The following is an 11,179-nucleotide window of genomic DNA, read 5'->3' as shown; positions in this document are numbered from 1 at the left end:
CCTGAAAAGGGCCAGATACTAGGTATTCTAAGATTGGAGGGCCAAATGTTCTCTGTGCTAGTTATTTACCTATGTAGCTGTAGCATGAAAGCAGCCATAGACCAATAAAAATGAACTTGCATGGCTGGATTCTAACAATTTTGTTTACAAATCCATTATTTGTTCAAGGAAGGTAGTTTCTGATCTTACAGCTTAATCAGCACCTTGCTCATGGTAGTTTATACATCCTCAGATGTCATGCATATTTTATTTTTGTTTCTAATTATTTTGATTCTGTATTGTGTGCTTTCTGATGAAATGTTTAAGGAATATTAGAGAAGATTAGGGAAAGAGAGGAAATCCCAACATAAAGACACTGTCGTCTGCTATACTTTATTAGTTGCTTTTATTGTCCTTTATACTTTTTTGCTATGTTGACTATCCTATTGATTTTTTTGAAAGAGAAATACATGCTGATGGTAATGTTAAAGAGAACTTTTGACAATCTTACTGTTGTTGTTTTGAAACAGGAATATATGCTGGCAGAAATGTAAAAGAAAAATATTCAATGACACATTAAAGATGGTAAGGCAGATTATCATTATGATAGGTTTGGGGACCACTGCAGTGGGATTTTACAGTCGGAGAGAGATTAGGCTCAAGTATGAATACAGCATAACAAGTGGGGATTTATAGCCAAGGACTGAGGTGGGAGTCAGTGGATAAAAAAATTTACTAAGATGAAATATTAGGGGCAAGAGGGATTCTGGCTAATAGGATTATCACTGAAGATAGGACAGGTTCAGTAGACACAAACTGGGAGATAATAGAGGATGGAGTTCTTGGTTAAAGTAACTCTTGGTAAAACTGGATTTTACAAGGAAGTGCACAAATGGGCCTAGGAGAAAATTCCAGAGCCTGGGTTTGATCAAGGAAAGAATCTTTGTCAGTAGCAGAAAAGGAAAGAAAGTGGAAAAGGGAAAAATTTTTTTTTTTAACAATTAAGGAAACTCTAGTGTATATCCCTGATTCCAGAAATTGATCATTGCAGTGCACCATCACTATTAAGACTTTAGTGTCCTTTTTAAACATATATTTGTAAAATACATTAAAATGTATCACAATGTTTATTTCTTTGTATGTGTTTAAGTATACACATTATATAAAGATAATATTATTTAAAGCCAGCACCTATTGAGAGGTTACTTTGTATTAGGCATTTTTCTAAAATTAATGTTCAGAAAATATGGGTGGAGTTTGTCCTATGAATTTAACCTTTTTATAGATGAGAAAACAAAGCTAGAATGTACTTTCAGTTTCAAAGCAGCAGTTAGTGGCGGACTGAATACAAAACCATTCTTCTGCCTACAGAGACATGTTACTCACCTCTAGTTGGGATAAACAATGTCATGTATTTCTATTGACTTATGATCTGAGGACTTAAACCTGTTTTTGTGAATAAAATTTTATTGGAACCGGTATATCCATTAATTTAATTGTCCATGCCTGCCTTCATGCTTCCATGGCAAAGTTGAGCCATTTCAAGAGAAACAATATAGCCCACGAAGCCAAAAGTATTCACTCTCTGGGCTTTACCCAGAGTTCAATCTGGAGCCTGGGTAGTTCAGTCTTTGGTATGGTAATTAGGATGAGATCCCCACTCAAGCAGTTAGAGGAGGGCACTGAGCATGTGAATTCTTAAAGCACTTTAAAGAGTTTCCATCTCAAGATTCTCTCTCTCCACAACCTTCCAGTAATTTTTGCTTCCTATTGCTTCCCTTTCTTTCCTGTCAGTGATTTTGACCTTATTGGGAGTGAAGTGGTCAGAGGATAGAGAAAATAAAAATAGTGAGGTTTGTTCCCACAGTCTTGAAACTGCAGTTTATCCCAAAGGAGAGGAAAGTTCCCCTACTCTCAGTTTTTGCTCTGGTGAGCTCCCTTAGCTGCCACTGTCACCATGACAACGGGGAGGGCACAGGGTTCAGGGAGGAGAGAGCTGAGAAAATAAAAGGGGGAGGGGAAGCACTCTCTGAGCATTAGGAGTTCCCTTTTCAATCCTTAGGTTAGAACTAGAGGGCTTCTCCTGGAGGTCTCTCTCTGCGCCTCAGCACTCACTCCTTGGGTTCTGGATGTTAAGTAATTTAGTAATACTTTGCAATACAGTTTCTTCCTTGATTCCCCATTACCATTTACTTTCAGAGTCTTCAAATAGTTGTTCCACACATTTTACCAAACTTTTATAGCCACATTCAGCGAGAGAGACAGGGTGGAGTGTGTTTATCCCATCTACTTGGAAAAGGAACCTTGAAGGCAGTTTGTTTCACATTTTTAATTGTGTCCAAAGGGGGAAAATTTTTAACTTATGTTTACAGATTCATATTTATACTCCTAAAATATTATGTGAAACCCAAGTTCGTCATTTTAGTAATTATGCCTTTCCATTCTGTTTAAGTCTATTTATATTCTTAGTAAATTTTCATATAGTTATCAATTCAATAATGTTGAGTGTAACTGTTTTGCTATTAGAATGAGAATGCCACTTTTGTTATGAAGTACAGATTTTAGTAAATGTTTCCTGTTGTGATATTTTTATAATTTTCCGCTGCATTACATCTCTTGAGTATCAAGGGCAGGGAACCTTGCTGTGCGTCTCATGTTACGTTTGACATTTCCATGAATTTTACACGATACGGCTTTCTTTATTCTAAATTTTAAACGTGTTGTTTGATCCAGTGAGATTTTGAAATGAATATGATGGATGTGTTTATACCAGTTGTAAAATGGGCCCTTTGCACTTCAAGTTCAGTTTTCATGGAGCTAATTTAAAAATTTAGAACTTCTTGAACATATATTTGTGCCAGAATTGACTGTGTCCACACTAGTCAGTCAACTTACAAGAGTAACTTCTTCTCATTGTGCCCCTGTATTTGTGTTCCTTGCCCTTTACTCCTTCTCCCCCAGACCAGCAGTGACAATTCTACTCCTCCACATGCCGTTGGACTTCTTCTTACTCCAGGATCCCAGCACTGTTGTCAGTGTTTAGGCTAACAGTCTTCACACTGAGGTATTCCTGAAGCTTCTTCATCAATACCCTATAAATTTGGCTATCATTGTGATTACTATATGGTCTTAAAAATGTAAATTTTCTTCTCTTTAGTCAGTTCTCCAAACCACACAGAACATAATATATGTTCTTTCATTGTTTTTGAAAGTTAGTTGGAATTCCTTAAATTTTTTGCAAATGTGTAAAAATATGTGTAGAAAAGAAGGAATGGGCAGAATATAAACAGAAAACCATAGAATATTAGAAATCAATTTTACAAAGTTTTCAAATTTACTTCTGTAATACTTAAAATTTTAAGAACTCACTCTTGGATAAATGAATGTAGCTTTTGCTTCACTGATTTTAATTTCAGGATCTTCTCCAACACCTCCAACCCAGAATCCTTGCTTCCAGTGAAGACCTGGATTTCCTAGGTGTCACCCGGTATGTACCCCTCTCCTGGATTCTGAACATTGCATAAATCTGCTGTCAATTCAAATCATGCTTTGTAATTGTCTTAGCTTCACGTTAAAACAAAATACCATAAACCTCTGAACTTTACAAACCTCTGAAGTGCGAAGTGCCGCATCAAGCATGTAGAAAGTCTTCAGGAAAAGGTGGTTGGAGGGACCCTGTGTTTAATTTCTCCTGCATGTTAAATGCAATAACCAGGAGGCCCAGCAATGCTCTGAAGAATTAACCATTATTGGAGCAAACTACAGGCTCCATAAATATTAGCTATTTTTTCCTGACCTCTTATTTTTCTATCGAGAGTGATGAGTGAGCTAAGAAAGAAAAAAGCCACACACACAGAGGGCAATATACATTTTTCTTTGCCATCATACTAGTTATCTCCAAACACTTAATTCTGGAGGTTCAGTATAGGCAAGGGGATTGGGATTTCCTTAAAATTCCTCTACCACCCACACAGAGATACACATAACTAAGGTAACAAGTTATCTCATATGTTGGCGAACTGCAAAGAAGTCACATGTCATATTCACAGATTTGTGAGTAGAATTAGCAAAGAGATGGGGATACATCAGTAGGCAAGGCTCAAATCAATTTTATCTCTATATGGCAGGATGCTACAAAAGAATTTCAATCTACAAAAGGCCAAATCATGTTTTGTATACTTATGTCTCTATGTTGAATAAAGAAAGGGAGGTCGATGCAATGTTTAATTTACCTCTGTAAACTGAAATGCTGAGCCACCTGCAAGTCATCTGTTCTGCTCGGTGTGGATGACACAGAGGTGTTCTGAGCAGATGGGGATCCTGCCACCACAGACACAACTGTCAAATGGGCATTCCAACAGATAGAGAAGTGATTTATAGTGCCTTGAAAAGGATGTAGTATAAAAAGTTGCAGTAAAGAATATTGTTAGGCACTGAATGTTTATGCCTACCCCACAAAACATATGTTGAATCCCTATCTCCCGTTTACTTGGAGTTGTGACCTTTGGGAGGTAATTATATTTAGATTAAGTCTTGAGGATGAGATCCTGAGCCCTCATGATGTGATTGATGCCTTTATATGAAGAGGAACATAGCTATCTATTTATCTATCTCTGAGTACACTCAATGAAGAAAGGCCACATAAGCACACGGAAGGCAGCTATCTGTTAGCCAGAATGAGAATCCATACTAGTAACTGAATCCCCTGGCACCTTGATCTTGGATTTACCAGTCTCCAAAACTGTGAGAAAAGAAGTCTGTTGCCTAAGTCATCCATCCTTCGTATTCTGTTACACTAGCCCAGGATGACTGAGACACATGCCTAATGGAGTGAGGGAAACCCCAGGAAAGCCATAGTGCTGCAGCGTGAAAACATCTGAAGGACTGTGGAAATACTCACTGTTACAGTGTGTCTAGATTTAGAAATCATCATATGCCATGTTCATGATGGGGGTGGTTATCTGTCTTAGGAACACTGAGGGTCTTATTGTCAAGCCTTGCATCTGAAAAGCTACAGAGACAAAGCCTAGACTTTAAGGACAGACTCTGCAGTCAAAGGATCATTAAGAGCAAAGCCAAGACCTCCCTCCCATCAGAAGTGGCCACAGGTTTCCAGTTAACAACCTTCTCATCCATGTAAGCCTCCCTGGGGAGCTCTCAGAGTTCGATGATGAAGGTCCCTCTGAATCCACGTTCTGGTTCCCTCTTCATATCCTTTGCATGTCATCTCTTGTTGCTGATGTCCTGGTAATTGAGTTTGAATTGTTATGTTCTTCTCTGGAATGGATGGTTGAATTTTAAATGCAGAAGTTTATTTGCTTCCAAAACCACCATTTTTAACTTATGCTTTTGCCACAAAATTCTTAAAAAAAATTCAACCATATCTTTTAACTAAAAAATTATTTTGAAGGTAAACATATTATACAAATTTTGAGTAAAATGGCAGAAAATTTATTACCTAAAGTTTATACAGTAGTCTACTTGTAATATTTTAGCAAGCATGGATTTTTTAATGGTGTAATTTTTTCCAGCTGTACTGAGATATAACTGACATCACATTATGTAAGTTTAAGATTTACAACATGTTGATTTGATATACTTACATATTTCAAAATGATTACCACGCTAGCATTAGCGAATACCTCAGTCATGTCACATGATTACTGTTTATTTTTTGTGGTAAGAACATTTAATATCTACTTACTTAGCAACTTCAAAATATGTAATACAGGATTATTAGCTATACTTAGCATGCTATACATTAGATCCCCAGTACTTACTTTATAATTAGAAATTTGTACCCTTTACCAACATCTATTTCCACTAAATCTCAGTCCCTGGTACCACTCTACTCTTTGTTTCTGTGAGTTTACCCTTCTTAGATTCCATACATAAATAATATCATGCAATAGTTGTCTTTCTCTACCTGACATATTTCATTTAGCATCATGCCCTCAAGTTTTATCCATGTTGTCACAAGTGGCAGGGTTTCCTTCTTTCTCATGCCTGAATAACATTCAGTTGTACAGATACACACCACATCTTATTTATCCATTCATCCACTGACAGATATGCACTGTACAATTGTAATAATATTAATCACTGCCAGTGTTTGTCAAGAATTTCGTATATTCCGGGTACTGATTATACTTATCTTTCATCACTTGATTAACACTCATGGTAAATGTATGCATTATGTAGTAAACAAAGTGTACGAAGAAGAGAGGAGGGATTGGGTGCAACAGGAATAAGAAGTGCTAAGATCATGGCACTAGGCTCAGTCTTTCTCTTTGGAGACCACGTTCCTCATCACTGTGCTGGGATATACATTCCACGAGGTTCTGTAGCCCCTAGTTGTGGTGGACAGTTTTTAGATGCTTTAACGTTTTGTTCTCACAAGTTTCCATAATAATTCATTGTATCATTAGACCACAATGATTTTCCAATTTACTGTTTTTTCCTTGATATTTAAATATTAATGTTTCTGTTTGTTGTTATAGCATTTTGCTACAAGATACAGTGTTGAACTAAACATCCCTATGCATACAACTAAATGCATGAAAACATTTTTGTAGGGAAGATTCACAGAGTCAGAAGGTGTCTTTTTAAAAAAATATTACTGGATGTTACCAAATTACTTTTTATATCTTCTCATATCATACAATGGCACAATTATCTTTGACTCATTTTACTAGATAGACTCAGAACTATTTCCATATTTATAAAGCATGTATCACCTGATTTATAATTTTTAATAATTTAACTGTTTTGCTTTTATTAGCTATTTTACTACCCTCTGTTTTTCTTACCTGAACCTCTCTTATCTGTTCGTAGTAATGGATCAGTTTCCCTCCTAAGCCACACCGGGGACAAATAACCAGAGGAGAGAGCAGAGGCTGAGGGGAGAAGAAAAAGTTGAAGGAAGACTTTGATGCTTCTTCTTGTGGATTATTGCTTTCGGAATGTTGCCCAGGCATTGTTTCGTTATGTTTTAAGCATCAAGGTATGAAACTACCTTTCTTATACATGGTAAAATCCTAGGGAGAACAGGCCAAGGACTCTTGAGTTTAAGAATGTCCTCACTGATCCAGCACCCACCTGATCTCCAGTCCTGAATCCTCAGTGAGTGGCTTTCCTCCTTTCCCTCCAATTATGGGTGGCGCTTGAGGAAGGGATTGGGATTCCAATCAAAGGCGCACACGGGTGGCAGTCATGTGAGGCATGTACCCAAGTAAGAATTTCCCCTGCTCCAGTTTCATTCCTGCTAGTTGAATTGTGGCTTCTATGTGCAGGGCTTTACTGTTTTCAAGAGAGAACCACCTGAGGTTCAGTCAAAGCCATGGCTCACATTAGCTGTACCCTGACACAGTTTATAAGAATGGCTTTGGACAAGGTCGGACACCTCAAATGAGCTCAATGAGTATTAGCGATGATTTTAGTTATTTCTTACATGCATTTATTGTTTTCATCCTCAAAAAGTCCCAATGGTACATTTATTTTCCACATGTTAGAGGTGAAAACACTGAGACTACCTGTGGCCACATGTCTTGCTGTGGCCCCTTCCCTCACTGGCAAGACAGAGATCTGACGTGACACAATCAGAAACCATCAAATGCGCTTTTAAGTATTAAGCATCATTGTCAGCTCAAACCACTTGAGATGGTTACCGGCCCTTTAAGAGTCTTTCATCTGTCTTACCTTCTACTTTGCTCCCTGTGTGATCTCCCACCTCCCCCAGCAATGCATTCTGTGGGCACACACTGAGGTCTTATGTTATCTCTTAACTCTGGCTCTGGCTCTGAGTGTCAGCCCACATATTACTGTAGGTCCTGTAATTAGGGCTTGCATTAAACCATAGACAAGGAATGTCTTGTCAATAGGTTTGGCATTAAACTATAGGCAAGAATGTCCTTTGATTGACTCTAAAAATCAGAGAAGATTGTCCTGTATGGTACTTACTGGGAGGCCAGAATCCTCTAAGAAAGAGATGAGACCTGGCCTTTTCAAAGACAAAGATTCAAGATGCTGGTAACAAAAATGATGTTACCATCCCTGCCCTTAAATTGAAAAAAAAAAATATACTTAATACAGGCTGTGCTCCATTCCACTGTGAGAAGGAATGGACTAGGTAGGTAAAATGGCCCGCAGAAATCTGAGTGCATCCTTCATTCACTTGAAAGAGGACAAACAAGTAATTACAAAAACTCCTGCAGGTCTGCTTAGAATCCTGGTTGGTGCCAGGAAGCATGGAAGATATGCCGGCAACTTGGTGCCTGACCTCTCTGTGGCTTTAAGAGGCACAAGAGCATCTCTTGCAAACTTATTTCTAAATTGTTTTTTTGTTTTGGGGGGAGGGGGCATTTCAAAATGAATCAATTTTTAATTGAGGTATAATTGAAGTATCATTTTGGTTAGGCTTAAAGTGTACAATGTGTTGATTTCATACACTTATAGATTGCAGTGTGATTGCCACTGTAGTCTTAGCTAACCCCTCCATCACATCACATAATTATCATTTCATTTTTGTCATGAGAATAATTAAGATCTAGTTTCTTAGCAACTTTTAATTATGGAATACAGTATTGTTAGCTATAATTGCTAGGCTGTGTATTATATCCTTAGAACTCATTCATCTTACAGTAAGTTTGTGCCCTTTGACAACTGTCTCCGTATTTTTCCTGCCTCCCAGCACCAGGAAAGCAGTATTCCTCTCTGTTTCTATGAGTCTGTTTTTTCTTAGATTCCACATACAAGTCATATCATCATTATTTGTCATTATCTGTCTGTCTTATCTCTGAAGAGACACCTCTGAGAGATTGTATACACCAACAGAAGAGGATTTACACAACTATGTACAAGTACTTGGGATAAACAGAATAGAGTCGACTGCAGGTGATTCTTTTTTGAGGGGGGGTAATTTGTTTTTACTGAAGTATAGTCAGTTTACAATGTTGCATAAAATTCTGGTGCGCAGCGTAATGCCTCAGTCATACATATACATACATATATTCTTTTTCATATTCTTTTTCAGTATAGGTTACTGCAGGATATTGAATACAGTTCCCTGTATACAGTAGCTGTACAACAGAAACTTGTTGTTTATCTATTTTATATATAGTATTTAGTATGTGCAAATCTTAACTCCCAATTTATCCCTTTCCACCCCCCTGATAACCATAAGTTTGTTTTCAATGTCTGTGAGTCTGTTTCTGTTTCATAAATAAGTTCTCTTGTGCCTTTTTTTTTTTTTTTTTTTTTAGATTCCACATATAAGTGATGTCATATGGTATTTTGCTTTCTGGCTTACTTCACTTAGAATGACGATCTCCAGGTCTATCCATGTTGCTACAAATGCCATTATTTTATTCTTTTTTATGGCTGAGTAGTATTCCATTATAGAAATTATACCACAGCTTATTTATCCAGTCATCTGTAGATGGACATTTAGGTTGTTTTCATGTCTTGGCTATTGTAAATAGTGCTGCTATGAACATTGAGGTGCATGTATCTTTTTTTTTTTAACATTTTTATTGATTTATAATCATTTGACAATGTTGTGTCAAATTCCAGTGTAGAGCACAACTTTTCAGTTATACGTGAACATATATATACTCATTGTCACATTTTTTTCTCTGTGAGCTACCATAAGCTCTTGTGTATATTTCCCTGTGCTATACAGTATAATCTTGTTTATCTATTCTACAATTTTGAAATCCCATCTATCCCTTCCCACCCTCTGCCCCCTAGGCAACCACAAGTTTGTATTCTATGTCTATGACTCTATTTCTGTTTTGTATTTATGCTTTGTTTATTTGGTTGTTTCTTTCTTTCTTTTTTTTTTTTTTTTTTTAGATTCCACATATGAGCGATCTCATATGGTATTTTTCTTTTTCTCTTTCTGGCTTACTTCACTTAGAATGACATTCTCCAGGAGCATCCATGTTGCTGCAAATGGCATTATGTTGTCAGTTTTTATGGCTGAGTAGTATTCCATTGTATAAATATACCACATCTTCTTTATCCAGTGTATCTTTTTGAATTAGCACTCCCTCTGAATATATGCCCATGAGTGGGATTGCTGGGTCATATGGTAAGTCTATTTTTAGTCTTTTGAGGACTCTTCATACTGTTTTCCATAATGGCTGCACCAAGCTGCATTTCCATGAGCAGTGTAGGAGATCCCTTTACTCCACAGTCTCTCCAGCATTTATCATTTGTGGACTTTTGAGTGATGGCACTCTGACTGGTGTGACATGATACCTCATTGTTGTTTTAGTTTGCATTTCTCTGATGATTAGTGATATTGAGCATTTTTTTCATGTGCCTATTGGCCATTTGTATGTCTTCAGTGGAGCAGGTAATTCTTTTTTTTTTTTTTTTTTTTAATCACAGCTATGTCACCATTTCCTACAACAGAGTATGGAATAATTTTGACATCAAATACATATTTTTGAATTATTAGATTATGGGACATTTAAAAAATGTGGATAGAGTTGATGTGGTCCCTCAGACTCAGTAATCTGTGAATTCAAGCTTTATATTATCTTGACTACAAAATGTGTGGCACCAGAAAAGGTCTTGATATTTGAAGCATTACTAGAATAATTGTCTATTTTGCTCCTTCATAAAAGACTAAAAGCACAATTATAGGATATTAAACATTTCCCTACATTCATGTAATTTACCTCATGTAAATTATGAAATGTAGCATTGTTATCACTGGGAATGATAATGTGTTCCCATTTCCCCTGCTCTAGGTATTGATAAGCTAAACAGATTTTTCCTGGGATTTCAGTTTAACTTTTTCCAGTAATTACTGGTTTTAGGAACCATGACCCTTTGTACCTATAATTTTACTTCATAGATTCAGTGGCCATGTTCTTCCCCACTGGGTAAAGTGGCCCAAAACATGCTAATTTCAGGTGGAAGTTCCTTAGATATTTTTTATCTTTAAAACATTTTAATTTTGCAATAATTTTCTGTTTTATTTCTTCTGCAGACTTTGACTGAAATATTTCTGTAGACCAAGCTTTAGATTTTTGATTGATAGTATTTAGATGACAGAATAATTCAAATAATATTCAAAAGAAGACAGAGAAAAAACTGGTAGTTGTAATACAAGTAGGAAGGTCAAAATTAGAATTTCCACTGTTTCCTTTTGCAAAAGGGTGGGTTTTAAGCATATGCCATCAAATCGAAG

The sequence above is a fragment of the Camelus bactrianus genome, chromosome 27 (genome assembly GCF_048773025.1).
Source record: "Camelus bactrianus isolate YW-2024 breed Bactrian camel chromosome 27, ASM4877302v1, whole genome shotgun sequence".
NCBI lineage: Eukaryota > Metazoa > Chordata > Mammalia > Artiodactyla > Camelidae > Camelus > Camelus bactrianus.
The sequence above is the reverse complement of the archived record's forward strand: the minus strand, read 5'-3'. Positions refer to the sequence as shown.